Source organism: Hemicordylus capensis, chromosome 11, assembly GCF_027244095.1.
Source record: "Hemicordylus capensis ecotype Gifberg chromosome 11, rHemCap1.1.pri, whole genome shotgun sequence".
NCBI classification, from domain to species: Eukaryota; Metazoa; Chordata; class Lepidosauria; order Squamata; family Cordylidae; genus Hemicordylus; species Hemicordylus capensis.
The window spans coordinates 14,237,352-14,256,475 of record NC_069667.1 but is presented as its reverse complement, the minus strand read 5'-3'; positions in this window follow the sequence as shown (position 1 = coordinate 14,256,475).

Genomic DNA, 19,124 nt, shown 5'->3' with positions numbered 1-19,124 from the left:
GGGGCATGTTTTTGCATGATCAAAAAAAAGCTTATGGTACCTTCTGACAGATCTCTGCTGGATATAGCATTGATCTCCTTGGTAGTTCAAGATTGACCTCCTAAGGAGGAGAGCTGATCTTGTGGTAGCAAGCATGACTTGTCCGCCTAGATAAGCAGGGTCTGCCCTGGTTCCATCTGAATGGGAGACTTGATGTGTGAGCACTGTAAGATATTCCCCTCAGGGGATGAAGCCGCTCTGGGAAGAGCAGAAGGTCCCAAGTTCCCTCCCTGGCAGCATCTCCAAGAGAGGACTGAGAGAGACTCCTGCCTGCAACCTTGGAGAAGCTGCTGTCAGTTTGTGAAGACAATACTGAGCTAGACAGACCTATGGTCTGACTCAGTATATGGCAGCTTCCTATGTTCCTATGCCGCTAGTCACACTTCTCTCCTTTTGGTGTCTGTCTTAGAAGCCATGTCTGGGTATAGGATATATCACACCATGGTGCATACAAAACCACACACAAACCTCCCATCCACCCCCAAAGCAAAGGGGCTGTGATGGAGGAGAGAGAGAGAGGCTTCGGACTGACTGCCCTCTCTGCTGCCTTTCCAAAGAGCGGCTTCCTCTGTTGCTCCTTCTGCTGACTGTCCTGCCTGGGATCCATTTCTTATTCCCAGGTAGCACCCCGCCAGGCGGCTCTTCCCTAGCCAAGAATCTAAAGGCCCTGCAGAGTTTCTCTTTCAGGTTTAATGAAACCAGCAGCTTCCCTCTCTGCGTTGTGCTTCTTCACTCCACAAAATAAAACTTCACCCCCAACAACTCCTCCCTCCTGATTCTTGTGGCCTGGCCACCACCATTTCCCCCTTCGCCTCATTCCTTCCATGTCACCAGCAGTAGCACCACTTCCTGGACTGGGGCGCTCGGTGGCAGAAGAAGCTGCCGTATCTAGTTCCGTACAGGACCAGGATTGCCTTCACGGACTGGCAGCAGCTTTTCCTAGGATGCAGGCAGGCGTCTCTCTCAGCCCCATCTGGAGAGGCTGCCAGGGAGGGAGGGAACCTCCACCCACTATCGTTGGCACTACCCACTGTGTCTCTACCCTTCCCTTGCCCTGCCTGGCACCCACCCAGTCCCAGGAGTCACCCGCCAGCCCTGGTTGGTCAGGAAGCTTCCCCACTGGGAAAAGGGGGAAAGGCCACTGAAACCGCTGCCTGGGCTAGTCCCCTCGCACCCCCGCTCTTGTTCTTTCCTGTTAAATGTGGGTGGAGATTGTTTTAGGTTTGTTTGTTTGTTTATTTATCAGATTTGTACACCGCCCCAAGCTTTCATCTCTGGGTGGTTAACAATAGCATAAAACAAGTTAAAAACATATACAGAACTTAAAACAATTTAACCATCTAAAAATCAACCACAGATAAAACCTAAACATTTTAAAGAGCTGAAAAAGCTTGGATGAAGAGGTGGGTTTTCAAATGCTTTTTAAAAAATTGTCAGAGATGCGGAGGATCGTATCTCAGTAGGGAGAGCATCCCACAATCTCATTCCACAATGGAGAGTCATCTACAGGTACTTTTAAAGCCATCCTCTTGAATTCAGGGTCGTCTTCTTCTGCTTGAGCAAATACAGTCCTCTGGAACAGCCAGCTCCTTCAACTGATTGAAAAGCCAAGGCAATGTTTCTTTTTCTGAAACAAACAAGGAATACTGTGTTTATAATATAATATAATATAATATAATATAATATAATATAATATAATATAATATAATATAATATAATATAATATAAATATTAATTTAATATTAATATAATATAACTAGAATAGCACACCATGCATCTGACAAAATGGACTTCAATATGCAAAAGTTTATAACACAGTAAATGTGTGAGTTTTTGTTCCACAGGATTCTTTGCTGTTTGCGGCCAAATCTGTTTTTGACACACACTAGAATCTCAGGTATCAGTTTTCAGTGGTGGTGGCGGGGTGTGTGTGTGTGCTTTGTTGGTCTTCTTTCTTTCTTTCTTTTTTTTGGCTTGGGGCAGATTCTGGTGTATAATCTAAGGTAAAAAATTAACTCTCTATGCACACAGTTTTGCAAAGCTCGAGGCAGTAGAACAAAGGTTGCCACGAACCAGGAGCTATGGGAATCATAGGTACTCACAGTCTATACTAATTTTCTGTGGAACATACAGTGCCGCTGCTGATGGAAAAGGAGGAGCAGAAGAAGAGAGTCTGGCAGTCTATTAATGTCCATAGATCAGATTGTAAGTGTTCAAAACGGGGCTTTTAAAATATCCCAAGCAATTTCTCTGTGCTGTCTGTACCATTGGTCCATCTAAGTCTGTATTATCTATACAAGGAGTTCTCAGAATTGGACCCCCAGATGTTGTTGGACTACTCGTCCCATCATCCTTTGCCATAAATGGCCTTTGGCCACTGGTACGGGATGATAGGAGTTGTAGTCTAACATCTGGGGGCCTGAGAACTCCTGGGGCAGACAATACACAGTGGCTCTCCAATGTTTCAGGCCCTGAATCTCTCCCAGCCCTACCTGGAGATGCTGCCAGGGATCGAACCTGGGACCTTCTCAGGGGTGTAGCAAGCCCTGAAGGGGCCCATGTTCAAGAATTGAAGATGGGCCCCTCCCCGCCTTTTTTTTTTTTTTTGGTGGCTGCATATAAAGAGAGAGAGGGAAAAGAAGCTTTAGCCTCCTCCTGCTATAGTGGCAAGAGGCAGCAAGCATCTGTCTGACAGGTAATATGGGTATCCAGGCACTAGCAAAGAACAAGAACATGCTAAAAGGCAAACACAACTTTAATTATAATAAATAACAAATAATACAAGTTCTTATTTGTAATAATACAAATAAGACAATTCAGCATCAGGGGGCAGGATTGTAGGGCTATTTGGGGGAGAAACAGGACTCGGATTAAGGCATCACAATGTTGACATTGCTAAAATTTACCATTAGCATTTTTGATGAGTGTGTCATTCTTATTTATTATTTTTACATTTTATATCCCGCTCTTCCTCCAAGGAGCAAAGAGCGGTGTACTACATACTTGAGTTTCTCCTCACAACAACCCTGTGAAGTAGGTTAGGCGGAGAGAGAAGTGACTGGCCCAGAGTCACCCAGCAAGTCTCATGGCTGAATGGGGATTTGAACTCGGGTCTCCCCAGTCCTAGTCCAGCACTCTAACCACTACACCACGCTGGCGCCCTTGTTGCCTTACGTGCAAGTCACATGCCTGCAATTCTATCCACACTTTGCCCTACTTCCCACAAAAACCTGAAGAGGTGACAAGCTGTGTCTGAGCTACAGTGGCAGCCCAGAAGTGTTTTGCTGCCTGCAGCTGATCTCTTTCTTCTCAGTTTCTCCACTCTCCTCCTCTGTTCTGTACTAGTTGCTAGTTGCTGTACTAGACTCTGTTCTGTACTAGTTGCAGATTTGCAGTTGCCCGCTCCAGCCTAACCCTAACCGTGAGTCTCACTGTTACAGCCCACCCCCGCAAAGATTGTCCCCCCCCCGCCAGTTCCTTGCCTTCTCTCTCAAGAGGCCCTGCTGCAGACTCGCTCCTCTGCCTGCTTGTGCCGGCGGGCTGCTGCTGCTACCCGCAGCCAAATGTTTCTTCCTCCTGCCTGCTTCTCTAGGAAACTGGATGACTCATTTCAAGAAGTGGTCAAGCAGGCAGTCAAATCCCTATCTGACTGCTAATTGCTAATCTCTCCTGTCGGAACTGGGGGAGGGGTGGTAATCATCAGATGGGGTGAGGGAGGGGGGTGGGGGGCGGCCCTGTAGCGAAGGTGGAGAGTGGGGGTGGGGGATGAAAGACAGCGGCTCCTTGGAGGCAGCGGCCCGTGCTCTTTGCACGCTTTCGCACTATGGTAGCAGTGGCCAGTGGCTGGCCTTCTCTGTCTTACTTGTGTTGGAGATGGAGTTCCGGTGCATCAACCTTTTGCACCTACTATCCTAATGGCCACTAGGGGCATTGAGAGTAGAGGTAGTGAGTGAAGGTCTCCTTACCTGTCTCTGTGACCCCAGGACTGACTCTGTGCTGAACCACAATCCTTCCCTTCCTCCTAGAGAGCAGATGGAAACAGCTCTCTCTCTCTCCTTACCTGTTCATCATGTAGTCCTTTAGATTAGTTTCAGGTCTTTCCTATCCTATCCGAGTGTACTTAACCAACAAATACTTACTGTTTAGTTCTACAAAGATCTCCATGTTTCTTCTCTAAACAGCTGCAATAACTAAACCATCCTCTGCTACCCACTCTGTAAACTGGAGTGTGTGCCCATTCCTATGTGCTCTGCTGGTTTGTCCACTGGGGTAGAAATTAACAACCTCTAACAACTTGAAGATATGAACACATTTCTTTCTAGCATTACGCCCTTAATGGATTATCTGATGTTTGGGTTTCTTTCCTGCTCCTAGGTGAATTCTACTGCTTCTTTCACTCCTCTCTCTTTCCTTTGCTCTCCCCCAGCATGGGCAGAGCTTGTCCTTTCCCTCCTAAGCCCTTCTTCTTTTGTCCTGGTTTTTTTAAAAGATTGTGAGCCTGGAAGCACCAGTGGTGAAGTGCGGCAGGGATGCAGTCCTAGTACTCCCCCCCTCCCGGGTCTCAGCAGGGATGCAAAGCCTTGGGCTTTCCACATGGAAATCATGGGCTGCTCTTGCTGTCCCAACCATTTATTGCCATTCTTCCTGTCTTAGGGACATAGGAAACTGCCTCACACCGAGTCAGACTCTTGGTCCATCTAGCTCAGTGTTGTCTACACTATAGTCTGTCACCCACTATTGTGGAGGCAGCTCTCCATGGTTTCAAACATCAGTCGTTCCAACCCTCCCTGGAGATGCTGTCAAGGATTGAACCTGAGACCATCAGCATGCAAGTCCTATGGTAGACTAGACATGCATTCCTATGGCCATTTGGAAGGAACCAGTGCATTTCAGTGGGCATTCCCTGTAGGGTTGCCATATTCGGGCTTTCCCAATCCGGGTGCCTAATTGGCATATTATGTACATTGGCTTGAAAATAATTTCTGAGCAGAACGGTGACGGCATGTTTTGCTCCTACAATTCTGCTTTTTACAATTTGTTCCTAATTCTGCTTCTACAAGGGCTAGAGCGTAGCTTTTCGTTTTGTTTTGTTTTGTTTTTAATGAAAGCTGAAATCCAGGCGAATCTGGGTGGGCTAAGCAATCTGGGTGAGATGCTTAAAATCCAGGTGAAGCCTGGAATTTCGGGGGGCATGACAACTCTAATTCCCTGTCATTCATTCTAATACATCCCCTAGAATCTACATGATCCTTGAATTCTTGCAACAGAACACCCCGCCCCCACAATTATTGCATCTATCTAAATGAGGGGTGTGGCCATTGGGATGGGTGTGGCCATGGGTCTTGCCTGTCAGGGCGGGCGTCGTTATGGAGGTTATCATGGAGGGCGCCTGCACTTCTGCATTTGTGGCTACATCACTGGAAAGTACTTTGAGGCAAAGAATGATTCAGATAATGGAGGAGCTCCTGGCTACAGCTCCAAGTCTTTCTGTCAGTGGAGAGAAGAAAGCAGGGGGCAGGGCAGGAGCCAGCAGGGTGGCATGGGAGAGGTCTGTCCTTCAGGGGTTGATGATGACGGTCCCGCCGTCCCAAATATCTGAGATCCCAGGCGGAGCAAGGTCTCTGGTTTCCTCCTGCCCTGATGATAACCTGATCAGTTTTTGGATTGTGCATTCGGTGTACTGTGATGCAGACCTGAACCCAAGTGGTTCCTAACACTCTTCAGCAGTCCATTCACTGCCAACAGGTGGCTCTACAGAAGAGGTCTTAATGATGCGCAGAGGGCATCCTGCTCACTCCAGCAGTGGCCCTGGTCATAGCAGTTTGCGTTCTGGGAACGTTCATTGGCCTCAGTCATGCCTGGGCATCTCTGATAGAAATCCTGCCCCACTCAAGAGACCCAGGAAAGATGCAGCAGGGGGACTGACCCATGTGAGTTGTGTGTGTATGTGTGTGTGTGGGGGGGAGTTGTCCTGGGGAGGAGAAATGGTGCAGGAGAATCCAGCACAGACCCGCTGCATTTTCATGCAGCATAAGTGCTGCTGCATTTTCAATGTATCCCTCTCATGTGCTCCATCTAAACTCATTTATTTTAAAGAGAGCAGCTCGGCTGCTCTAGCTTGTGCCTATTAATTCCTAATCGCCTTCTTCATGCCGGGGGATTTGTGACAGCCTGAATTATTTAAAGTAACTGGAATGAACACAGTGGCACAAGATGGAGTAGAGCCCATTCCTCCCTGGGGAACAGGATGCCCAGCGGAGCCCACAGAAGGTGGGATCTGCAGAAGCAAAGGCCCAGCAGAGCTCCCCAGATCTTGCCACTGGGCAGGGCTGCCAGTGGCATTCCCCACAATTGCAAGATGGGCAGGAAAGACCCAGCCACTCCAGCGGGCACGTTGCAGCTGGTGCTACGGGGACGAGGCTGTGCCAGCCCAGCTGTGGAGCTGGTGCTGCTGATGCATTTCTTCCATTGGGGGCCCGTTTCTAGACAGGGGGCCCAGGAGGGGATTTCCAGCTCTTTGGCCCCCAAACAAAATCCTGAGGCAAGAAGCCAAGCCACAAAGTCCAGCTCCGGCTCCCACCAGCCCTTATTAGGAACTCAGGAAGCTGCCATCTACTGAGTCAGACCATTGGTCCATCTAGCTCAGTATTGTCTACCCAGACTGGCAGCGGCTTCTCCAAGGATGCAGGCAGGAGTCTCTCTCTCCCTATCTTGGAGATGCCACGGAGGGAACTTGGAACTTGGCAGCACAGGTTGTGTGGGTGCACAGCATGCGCTCTTAAAGGATCCAGAGCAATCATGTGGGAGAAGGTAGGTTGAACCCCGCCTTCCCCCCTGCCTGCACACACACACCTCACCTGTGCGCACGGTTGTGTCAATAGTTTCAATATGGTGTCAGAAATTGGCCTGTTATTCCTTTGGTCATCAGACAACTAAATTAAGTGACTGCCCTTAACGAAAGATGGGCACTTTAGTCCTCCAACAGCCCTGTCTTTCAACTGAAATTTGGGAGAAAATTGGAGGTGGTGGAAGCAGCAGCTTAAACTGTATCTCTAAGTCACAGAAGCCGAGAGGGAATCAAAGACTATAAGGCTATAGTAATGCTTCACTGCATGTGGGGAAAGCCCTGGAAATGTACATTTCAAAGGGGTGTTCGCAGACCCCAGTAGCAAAACTCTTTCAGAAATACGAGTAGCTTTTAAGAACTATTGTGAGCCCAGGAAAAAACACACACCTGTTTTTGAAAGGTACAAGTTCTGGCAATTTGCAGTGAAGAAGCCACAAGCATAAATGACTTTGTCATAGAGCTCAGGAACACAGCACAGCACAGCACAGCACTGTGGATTTGGATCTGCAGATGCATTTATGCTGAGGGACAAAATGGTTTTCTCAGTAACGGATACCAAACCAAAGAAGCAGCTTTTGGAAAATGCTTCTCTCACCTGAGCTCAAGCAATTGATATCTGCAGGGCAGGAGCAATTACAAGCTCTCAAGCTCAAGAGATGGTGACAGAAGTAACAATGCATGCAGATTGGAAGCATTTGAGCACTGTTCAAATGCAAAATAGCCTTCCTGTGTAGAGCAAAGTCAGACCACATATCCTGAAAAAATGGCTTAAGCTTCAGCCACAAGATGATAAGAGGGCAGGTCAGCAGCAAAAAGAGGAAAGAAAAAAAGAATTTGCACTTGGTGTGGCAATGCACACAAGTCAAGAAGATCATAGCGTGCTTTTGGAACCGTTTGGAACAAATGCTCCAGACCAAACCACTTTGCTAAGATCTAAGACAGAGATTGGCAAGCTGGAGCAGGGAATGAGCACACTCTAATAGGTAAAGGGTGCCATCCAGTCGGTGTTGACTCCTGGTGACCCCAGAGCCCTTTGGTTGTCTTTGGTAGAATACAAGAGGGGTTTTCCATTGCCTCCTCCCACGCAGTATGAGATGATGCCTTTCAGCATCTTCCTATATTTCTGTTGCCCGATATAGGTGTTTCCCATAGTCTGGGAAACATACCAACAGGGATTCGAAGCAGCAATCTCTGGCTTGCTAGTCAAGACATTTCCCTGCTGCGCCATTAGGTGGCTTTTGAGCACACTCTACATGGGTGCAATGTCTGCAAAGCACCCAACAGAGGACCTTTATGCATGTGCAGCACAAGAACTGATGCCCCAGTTTAATTCAAGCAAGATGGTGGTAAAGGTAAAGTGTGCCATTGAGTCAGTGTCGACTCCTCGTACCCACAGAGCCCTGTGGTTGTCTTTGGTAGAATACAGGAGGGGTTTTCCATTGCCTCCTCCCACATAGTATGAGAGTATGCCTTTCAGCATCTTCCTATATTGCTGTTGCCCGATATAGGTGTTTCCCATAGTCTGGGGAACATACCAGCGGGGATTTGAACTGGCAACCTCTGGCTTGCTAATCAAGTCATTTCCCCACTGTACCATGAGGTGGCTTTTAAGATGGTGGTGCAGAAGCAAATACCATCCCTGCAGGCACAGCTGAAAGGCCGATCAAGGCCAAGATATCCCTGAAAGGCCAATCAAGGCCAAGATATCCCTGATAGACCAAGATATCCCTGAAAGGCCAAGGACACCACTTTCGAAACCAAGTGGCACTTGCAGCATTTGGTGGTGCACCATCAAGCCAAACGGCTCATTCACAGCATATTGCAAGGCAGCGGCTGCCAAAGAAGCCAACACAACCGTTTATGGCCTCCGTGAGCTTCTATCATCCTTTCCAAAGCCATTGGTGGTAATGCCAGTGTTACAATCCATTCCATGAGTGCTTGCTGCTGTGCATGAATCGATAACTTAGAACACAGGCTGCATCATGCTTTCTCTTGTCCAGACTGTGCCAGGGCAGAAGGCCATGTAGTTAGGTGGCTTTGGAAGAGGGCTCTCTGGTGGCCAGAAATACTCACCCTGCACTTGGCTTGCATTATTTCTTTCTTTATCGTTTATTGATCATAGCTAAATAATACTACCCCATATAAAATTTCTGGGTGGTTTACAATTAAAACCTTAAGTCATATAAAACAAATTAAAATAACCATCAATAAAACTGTAAACATTATAAACTACAAGCCTGATAAAATAGGCACATTTTCAAAAGTCACTTAAAAACAGCCAGAGATGGGGAGCTTCTGGTTTCACTTGGGAGTCTGTTCCAGAGGCCTGGGCAACTGTAGAGAAGGCCTGGTTTTGGGTCGCCACCAAATGAGCTGGTGGCAATCGCAGCTGGACCTACCCCGATGATCTTAATAGGCGGTGGGGTTCATGAAGAAGAAGGTGCTCTCTTAAACAACCTACCCAGATTGGTAGTGGTTTCTCCAAGGTTGCAGGCAGGAGTCTCTCTCAGCCCTTTCTGGAGGTGCCAGAGAGGGAACTTGGAACCTTCTGCATGCAAACAGGCAGATGTTCTTCCCAGAGTGGTGTCCTCCCTTAAGCGGAATATCTTACAGTGCCCAGGCATGTAGCCTCCCATTCAAATGCAAACCAGGGCAGACCCTGTTTAGCAAAGGGGACAATTCATGCTTGCTGCCACAAGACCAGCTCTCATTAGGCCCAGCTGCCTGTGCTTCTCACACAGACTGGGATGGAGCTGCCGGTTGTCTGGATGGGGTGGAGGCTCTTGGGCTCACATGCCCCTGCCCCCCCCACCTTGTTGGAGATGAAGTTCCAGTGCCACTATAGGCATTGGGAGTAGAGACAGTGAGTCAGGGTCTCCCTATCTGTCCCTATTCTATGACCCCTGAACTGACTCTGCAGCACTTCCTGTGCTGAGCCACAATCCTTCCTTTCCTCTTAGAGAGCAGATGGAAACATCTCTCTCTCTCTCTCTCTCTCTCCTTACCTATCCGTTATGTAGTCCTTTAGATTAGAGATAGGTCTTTCCTCTCTAAGTGTATTTAACCAATAAATATTTAGTGTTTAGTCATACAAGGATCTCCATGTCTTTTCTCTAAATAGCGGCAATATCCAAACCATCCTCTGCTTCCTACTCTGTAACTGGAGTGTGTGCTCATTCCTTAGTGCTCTGCTGTTTTACCTATTGTGGGTAAAAATCAACAACCTCTTAACACGCCCCAGCCCTGAAATGCCGAGAGGAAAATACCAGCCTCAGTTGCTCAGCCTCAAAGATGGCGAGCGAGAGGCAGGCCTCTTTCAAAGCTCACGTGTGTCCCTTTGCGTCTCTTCTGGCTTTAGGAAGTGTGGAATGACAGTTTCTCCCAGTGTTCAGTAGGCATGAACACTAATCAGCCGAGCAATTTGCACCCTCCGTTTGCAAGCCTCCTTTGCTGAGCACAAGCTAAACTGTGTCCAGGCAGCCTGCCGGTTCTTCCAACCCCTGCTGAAAGGAAAGAGCTTCGTGGCTGCCTGCAGGGCAAACCCAAGCAAAGCAGCCTGACCTGGACAGGCGGTGGGCAGCTCAGAACAGCACTGGCTGCAGGGCCTATCGGGGCCAGGGTGGGAGGGCTGGAGCTGGACAGCATCCCTCCCTCCCAGCTTCTGGTGCCTTTGCGAAAATGTGTGTGTTGGGGGGGGCTGTTTTCCATGGAGAAGCTGACAGCGTGGGGATTTGGCTCCTGCTGGTGCGGCTATATCCCTGTCCCACCTCTCTGCCAGGAGGGGCTCCCCAATCAGCTGCCAGTTAAGGATGCACAAATGTGTTCCCGGGAAGCCCGGGAAGGGTTTGTGGTGCCTGGTGATGCAGCTCACCTTGCAGGCTTCCCCCCCCACGCCCCAAGGACTTGTGGGTGAGGAGGGGGCTGGCTGCTGGCAGAAGCAGCCCCTCCCCTCCCCTCCAGAGACAACAGTTGCTCTTTCTTTAGCTCACTCAAGAGCTCCACTCGAGTGATGCTTGCTTCTTCCGATTTATGCACCCCGTCAAGGCCAGGCACGCGTGCCGAGGGGGTGTGTGGAATTAATGAAGGCATACGAGGCTGCAGCGCCTCATTAATCCCCAAACCGCATCCGGAGGGGGCATGTCTGTTATGGGTGGGGGAGATGTCGTCGAGGACCGGCCCACCGGGCAACAGGGCACCTTCCCGGGGTGCCCCGCCACACTTGGCAGCAGTGAACACACCCACCCTTAAGGACCCGTTCTGCTCAAAACCCGGCCCCCTCCGCCCTCATCCCACCGCCCTCGCAGTGCCCCCAGTCCAGCCCTGGCTGCCTGCCTTGATGTGTGGTTGTGGGTGGAGTCCAGGCGATCCAGGGATGGAGCAGTCCTCTGGATGCTTGACAGATGTGGCCCCAACACTTGAATTCAGGAGCAGGCTGGCAGTGTTCTCTCAAACTCTTTTTCCATCTGTGTGCAGAATGAAATTGATTGCCAGGAGGTCTAGGACCAACAAACGGAAGTACTTTTTCACACAATGCGTGATCCACTTGTGGAACTCTCTGCCACAGGATGTGGTGACAGCCAACAACCTGGATGGCTTTAAGAGGGGTTTGGATGACTTCATGGAGGAGAGGTCTATCAATGGCTACTAGTCAGAGGGCTGTGGGCCACCTCCAGCCTCAAGGGCAGGGTGCCTCTGAGTACCAGTTGCAGGGGAGTAATGGCAGGAGAGAGGGCATGCCCTCAACTCCTGTCTGTGGCTTCCGGCGGCATCTGGTGGGCCACTGTGCGAAACAGGATGCTGGACTAGATGGGCTTCCTTGGGCCTGATCCAGCAGGGCTGTTCTTATGTTCTTATGAGTTTTGTTCTGGGCGGCAGTATCAAGGCGGTGTGTGCACACACGCATTCAAAGGAGGGACCTTCTTGATTCAAGCTGAGCGGGATAAAAAATTAACTGAGCGGACATTAAAAAAACATGTGAGTGCACACGCCTTAGAGGGGACACTGCTGGCAGGTAGGACACCCAGGGTTTTCTTTCTTCCCACTCTGAGTGGGATGTTCTACCTGCCCTGAAAACAACACAAGAGCTGATGCCCAGGGCCAGTCCAAGGATTTGGAGTGCCTAGGCAAAGCCTGGTGTTGCTGCTCCCCATCCCACAGCCTTTCCCCATGCAGGCGGGCACCTCCTATCAAGCAAGTGGGCAATCCCTGTCTCCTGCCCCAGCTGTGGCTGGCTGACTGGCTCCCACGGTGTGTGCGCCTGCCCCAAATCACCTGTCACTGGAGGCTGGTTGGCTGACTCCAGTGGTGTGCCCACCTGCCTGCGAGCTCACACATCATCATCATCATCATCATCATCATCATTATTATTATTATTATTATTATTATTATTATTATTATTATTATTATTATTATTATTATTACATTACATTTGATGACAAATTTGATTACACATGACCCAGGCTGTCATTTTCCTTCCCCACTGGGCATCCTAAGGGGCCACCTAGTTTGCATAACAGGCCGGCCAGTCCTGCTGATGTCTACCCTGGAGGAGAGAACTCCGTAGAAACCAGCTCTCCCTCTCCTGGGTTCAAGAGGGATTCCAAGTTCAGCCACTCCAGCCCTCTGCAGTTGCGCCGATGAGCACACTGGCCCTGTGAGCCCTGTACGGTCATTGCTGTTGTACGGAGAGCATCCACCAGCAGAATGCGACTGTCAGCAGGACCAGAGGCAAGCGTGGAGGAAGGCCCTCTAGCATCAGCCATCTGGGCACTAGCCCTGGGGGGGTTCCTTCCAGGATCAGACTGGCCTGTGGCTGGTTAGCAGGGGACACGAGACCTGAGTGCAAGCACTCGGATCTTGGATGGGGTTTCTGGGGTTGCCAGTTCAGCAGTGGGCTTGCTGCAGCAGGTCCCACACTAGGCCAGCCCTTTACTGGTGCTGTCCCAGTGTGTGTAGGCACCAGCCCTCGCCTAAGACTGTTCAGATCTTCATCCCTCCCCCACCCCAGCAGCAGCAGGACGCCTCTCTTTTCCAGGTTGCAGCAGGGTCTCCACCAGGCCTGCTCAACTTCGGCCCTCCTGCAGATGTTGGCCTACAACTCCCATAATCCTTGGCTATTGGCCCCTGTGGCTGGGGTTTATGGGAGTTGTAGTCCAAAAACAGCTGGGGGGCCTAAGTTGAGCAGGCCTGGTCTCCACACTCAGGCAGTCCCTCCGAATGGACTGTATAGATCAGGGCTGCTCAACTTTGCCCCCCCGCCCCGGCAGATGTTATTCATTCATCTATCTATCTAGGCCTACAATTCCCATAATCCTTGGCTATTAGCTACTGTGGCTGGGGATTATGGCAGTTGTAGTCCAAAAGCAACAGACCTAAGTTGAGCAGGGCTGGCATAGATACTGGTCCAATCGAAGGACCCAGGGTCTGACCCACTGTAAGGCAATTTCCTGTGTTGCTCCCATGACACTCTGGTTTGCTGCGACTCCCATGAGCCCCTGCCAGCATTTAGGAGCAAGCCCAAGATCCGAAGCATCTCTGTTGGACGAGTGGTGTGCCTGTCCCGCTCCAACGTGCAACTCTTGCTCATGAGCATGGTAGCCATTTATAAGGGCATGGCAGTCATAGGGACATAGGAATATAGTCCCTGTGACCATATACCAATCCTCGGACCATCAGCTCTTGTGTGGAGGGCAGGCAGAGCATCCCACTCAAAGTGGGAAGGAAGAAAACTGGTTGTCCTACCTGCCTGTTATTGGATTATATAGTCAATGGTCTGACTCGGCCTTCTACCGAGTCAGACCCTTGGCCCATCTAGCTCAGTATTGTCTACACAGAATGGCAGCAGCTTCTCCAAGGTTGCAGACAGGAGTCTTTCTCAGCCCTATCTTGGAGATGCTGCCAGGAAGGGAACTCAGAACCTTCTGCATGCAGATGCTCTTCCCAGAGCATACCCATCCCCCTATGGGGAATATCTTTCAGTGCTCACACATGTCGTCTCCCATTCCAATGCAAACCAGAGACCATGCTCAGCAAAGGGAACAATTCATGCTGGCTACCCTAAGACCAACTCTCCTCCAGAGTCAGGAGGCCTGGCTATGGGTCATGGCATTAGAGGCCAGGGGGCGAGCCAGAGGCTGGGCTTGGTGCCACTTCCTGCATGGCCAGCACCAAGCTCCTCCCCACCCCGCAGCTTCCAGGCAAGGACAGGAGCAGCCCAAGAGAGTGGAGCACCAATGCCTGTTTCCCTCCCATGGAGGGTGGCCCATCATCAGTCCTGCCAGTGGTGCGCCCTTTGCACAAGCAAGCCCCAATCAGGGAGTGCTTTGTTTTCCCTGGGCAAGAAGCCCCTTGTCAGAGACGGCAATGCATTATTCATGGGGAACATATTGCTGATGTCATAAATCACCACTGGGTAGCAAGGCGGCTTGACATACGCAAAAGCAAACGTCTCCCTCCCACCCACATGCAAGCAGCATCTTCTCTTTCTCCCTGGATCCTGAGTTTCATTTTCAAGGTGAGAGGCTTAGCCTTTGCTTTCCAGTGAAGGCTACAGCGGCAGCCCTGTGCACACCATGAAGCCAGTGGGTAAAAGGGATGGGGTGAGAGGTCAGGTCTCTCAGCTCCTAAATGGGGCGGGGTGGAGCGGGGCTTGCCATGCAATTGCTTCATTCTCCCCTGGAGAAGAGCAGGATTCTACCAGGACCATCAAGTAGGCAAATATTCGGTCCAAAGCCCAGGCGGAGACCTGGAGTGGCAAGTTCAGGTTTGGGACTATTTGTTCAAGGTTAAGTTCTCCTTCCTCCAACTTTGTCTGCTGGAGAACTTTTGTCATGTGGATTTTTCACAAGGGAAGCTGCAATGGAGGCTTGATCCCCATTTCAGCCCTGGAGGCTTCACCTGTGGACTCTATTAATCCCTATTTCTGCAATCTAGGCCTAAAAGGGATCAGTCCTCCCAAGAGGAAAAAAAAAAGGTTGTGTCAGTAAAAGCATAAAGCATGACATGTGAGGAGTGCATATTAGGCACCACCCTATCTTTGTGCATGCAGTACGAAGCCCATTATGTGTCCTAGTCTACATAATATTATAGTCTTTTATATATAAGAATATAAGAACAGCCCTGCTGGATCAGGCCCAAGAATGCCCATCTAGTCCAGCATCCTGTTTCACACAGTGGCCCACCAGTTGCCGCTGGAAGCCACAGGCTTCCTGTATGCCTTTTCTCCTGCCATTACTCCCCTGCAACTGGTACGCAGAGGCATCCTGCCTTTGAGGCTGGAGGTGGCCTATAGCCCTCAGACTAGTAGCCGTTGATAGACCTCTCCTCCTATAGTAAGAAGCCCATTATTTGTCCTAGTCTATATTATACAGGTTGAGTATCCCTTATCCAGACATCTGAAATCCGGAATGCTTCAAAATCCGGACACCACACCGTAAAACAAAATGCCTCAGTTCACTCGCAGGTTCCCAATTTTGCTGCTTTTAAACATGCAGTCAAAACTTACTTATTTCAGAAGGCTGTTAGTGACAGGGGTTTTGTCTGTAATTCTCTATAGTTGCAGCTCTGTTTTTATAGTGCATAGGAACATAGGAAGCTGCCATATACTGAGTCAGACCCTTGGTCTATCTAGCTCAGTAATGTCTTCACAGACTGGCAGCGGCTTCTCCAAGGTTGCAGGCAGGCATCTCTCTCAGCCCTATCTTGGAGATGCTGCCAGGGAGGGAACTTGGAACCTTCTGCTCTTCCCAGAGCGGCTCCATCCCCAAAGGGGAATATCTTACAGTGCTCACACATCAAGTCTCCCATTCAGATGCAACCAGGGAGGACCCTGATTAGCGAAGGAGACAGGTCATGCTTGCTACCACAAGAGCAGCTCTCCTCTCCTTAGTGAAGCTTTTTAATGTTTTTGATGTTCTCGCTTTGGCGCTAGAGGGAAAAGGGAAAGCCCCCCCTCCACCACTCCCTGCTCATTTTGGTGCCTGCTCTGTTGGCGTCTGTTTTGGCGCTCTGGATCCCAAGCCCAAGATATCTCATTATGCAAATATTCTTAAATCCGGAAAAATCCGAAATCCGGAACACTTCTGGTCCCAAGCAGTCTGGATAAGGGATACGCAACCTGTACCATAATCTATTACAGTCTGTATATGTTAATTATGGATCTATATTATACCCAGTCTAAATTGCTGGTTGTGTCTTCTGCTGCTAAGGAACTCTTGTTCCTCTTTACCCAGAGCTGTTGCTCTCAAATGACTGAACCAACTGCTCATGGAATTTGGGCAATTCCCACAATCCACTACTCCAAGGAGTTGGCTAACTTCTAACCAGGATGGAGCTGGGCCATAGTCATAGATCGGACCTGGCAGCTGCCAACTAGGACCGGGGAGACCTGAGTTCAAATCCCCATTCAGCCATGAAACTAGCTGGGTGACTCTGGGCCAGGCACTTCTCTCTCAGCCTAACCAGCTTCACAGGGTTGTTGTGAAAGAGAAACTCAAGTATGTAGTACACTGCTCTGGGCTCCTTGGAGGAAGAGCTGGATATAAATGTTATATATATATAGATATATATAGAGATATATATAATATTCAAGATGATCGACGGAAAAGAAGCCACGTCCACGTCCAGAACAGATTTTGAAAGATGAGCTCGAGTCCAAAGAGGCCGAGAGTCCCAACGGACCCAAACGGATAAATATAGATGTTCAAGTTTTGAGAGGGCAAGTGATATCCCAAACTGGGGCAGTCCTTTCACAAAGCGTGGTCAGGCAATCACCTCAGGCTGCGGATGAGTGGAGCAGCAGGAGGGTGACAAGATCCTCCCCACGGCCACTCTTAGAGCAGCTCTTTGGGAGCGATCTGGCTTTGCAAAGAGAACCTCTCCTCACACGCCTTGCAAAGTTTGCAAGAAGCACAAGGAGAGACACACAGAAACTGCCGGCAACCTTCCCTCCTCCCCACCCACTGTGCCTCTTCCCAAGCTTGCATGGGTTGGCTTTGAAAGGGGGCTAGCCCGCACCAGGGCTGTGGGGCACGGCAGATTTGATGCCCCTTTTGGGTGGTGCCACAGCACCTTGGACTGCCTATCCTCACAAATGCCCATTCTAAGCTTCCTTGACCCAAAGCTGCAGCTAGGAGCCTGCCCAGCTGTCCTTCGCTGCAATCAGATTTTCTCTTGTGGGTACTGATTGAAAGGAAAGTTATTACTTCTTGTTGGAACAGGCCTGGCTCTTAAGGGTCTTACTGAGAAGCAATAGTATTTTCCTGCTTTCCAGCTCCGATTAAAAGTCCTCTGCAAAGTTTAGCCACAGAGATCCCTGCAGGCGCTCCCAAAGATACTGGCTACATGATTTCACTCTTTAACAGACTCCTGAAGCTGAGCCAGCCAAGTGGAAAGTGTGTTGTGAAGGGCCCAGCAGCCGTAGGAGGCAGACAGCAGGGGGGTTTCACATCCAAGGTGCTTTCAAAAGCCGCACAGAGCTTCCTGGACACCAAAACATTTCCAGGGTGTACAGGGTGATAAACACTTCTGCCTAATGAGGATTAGCATTATGCTAATTTGACATGTGCAGATTGCTAGGTAATCCAGGATTCTAACTAGAGCCAAGATGACGGGAACGTTTCAGTTTGGAGATGTGGAAATCTTTTTCAGAAGCTACTTTTTGAGTTCTGAAAAATATGGCTGCATATTTTTTGAATTTGAAGCCCGGGTCCTCTCTCTTTGCTTCCTGGTCCCTGGGAGGGTCAGGCTTCTGGGAGTCAAGTTCTGGGGCTTCTGGAGAGCCGACTGTCCATCCAAGTGGGTGCAGAGTCCTGAACAGGAAGAGGTTAAATTCCAGAGCAGCAAACAAGAATCTGGGAGCAAGAGACAGGTGCATCGTCAAAACTTAGATTGTGAGCCCCCTGGGGACAGCGATCCATCTTTCTTTCTTTCTTACTTATTTACTTATTTCTCTGTGTAAACTGCTCTGAGCCATTTTTGGAAGGGCAGTATAGAAATTGAATTAATAACAAAATGTAATAATAATAATAATAGTAATAGTAATAATAATAAGGGCCTGGGTTGAGGCCAGACCTTTCTTGAGCCTACCTGGTGGGGCCTTCTGCTTGCTCTCTTGGCTTCTCCCTCTCCCTGACCAGGTCTCTGCTAGCATCAGAATCCCACAAGCTGGCAGAGAGAAAAGCCAACTCAGGCATCCCTTCTTCTTCGCAAACGGGACCATTAGGACACAGAGCTGTTGCCCGTCCTTCCTGGGCTGCTGCCTTGCTGGCACTTTGTGCCTGTTTTGTGGACTCAGCAGGAGCTGGGCACTTCCTTCTTTCCTCCCTGATGAGCCTGCAGCATTTTCTAGGCCAGCTGTCCTCTGCTGTTAGCCTCATCTGCCTGCCTTGCCTTGTCTTCCCTTCCCTACCTGCCCCATCCTTTCCTGCTTCTGACTGGCTGGCCTTGGAGCTCGCTTGCCTCCAAGCCGTGGCAGTGGAGAGGGGGCAGCTCTGCCAGAGCCATGGGGGCAGTGCCAACATTGTAGAACTGGGAAAGGTGTAGAAGAGGGCAGCCAGGATGATCGGGGGCCTGGAGCACCTTCCTTAGGAGGCAAGGCTACAACACCTGGGGCTATTGAGTTTAGAAAAAAGACAACTGCGGGCAGGACATGATAGAGGTGTATAAAATCATGCATGGTGTGGAGAAAGTGGAGAGAAAGAAATCTCTCTCCCCCCCCTCTCGCTCTCTCATAACACTAGAACCAGGCATCATCCCATGAAATTGATTGCCAAGAAATTTAGGATCAACAAAGGGAAGTACTTTCTCTACACACCACGTAACCAACTTGTGGAATTCTCTGCCACAAGATGTGGTGACAGCCAACAACCTGGATGGCTTTAAGAGGGGTTTGGATAACTGCATGGAGGAGAGGTCTATCAATGGCTACTAGTTAGAGGGCTATGGGCCACCTCTAGCCTCAGAGGCAGGATGCCTCTGAATACCAGTTGCAGGGGAGTAACAGCAAGAAAGAAGGCACGCCCTCAACTGCTGCCTGTTGGCTTCCAGCAGCATTTGGTGGGCCACTCTGTGAAACAGGATGCTGGACTAGATGGGCTTCCTTGGGCCTGATCCAGCAGGGCTGTTCTTATGTTCTCATATTCTTTACACCAGCCTGCCTTTGCCTCCTCCTGTGCCCTGCCCGGCGAGGCATTGGGGAGAAATAGGGCATTCCTAAATGATGCAGTGGCAGGCAGAGGGA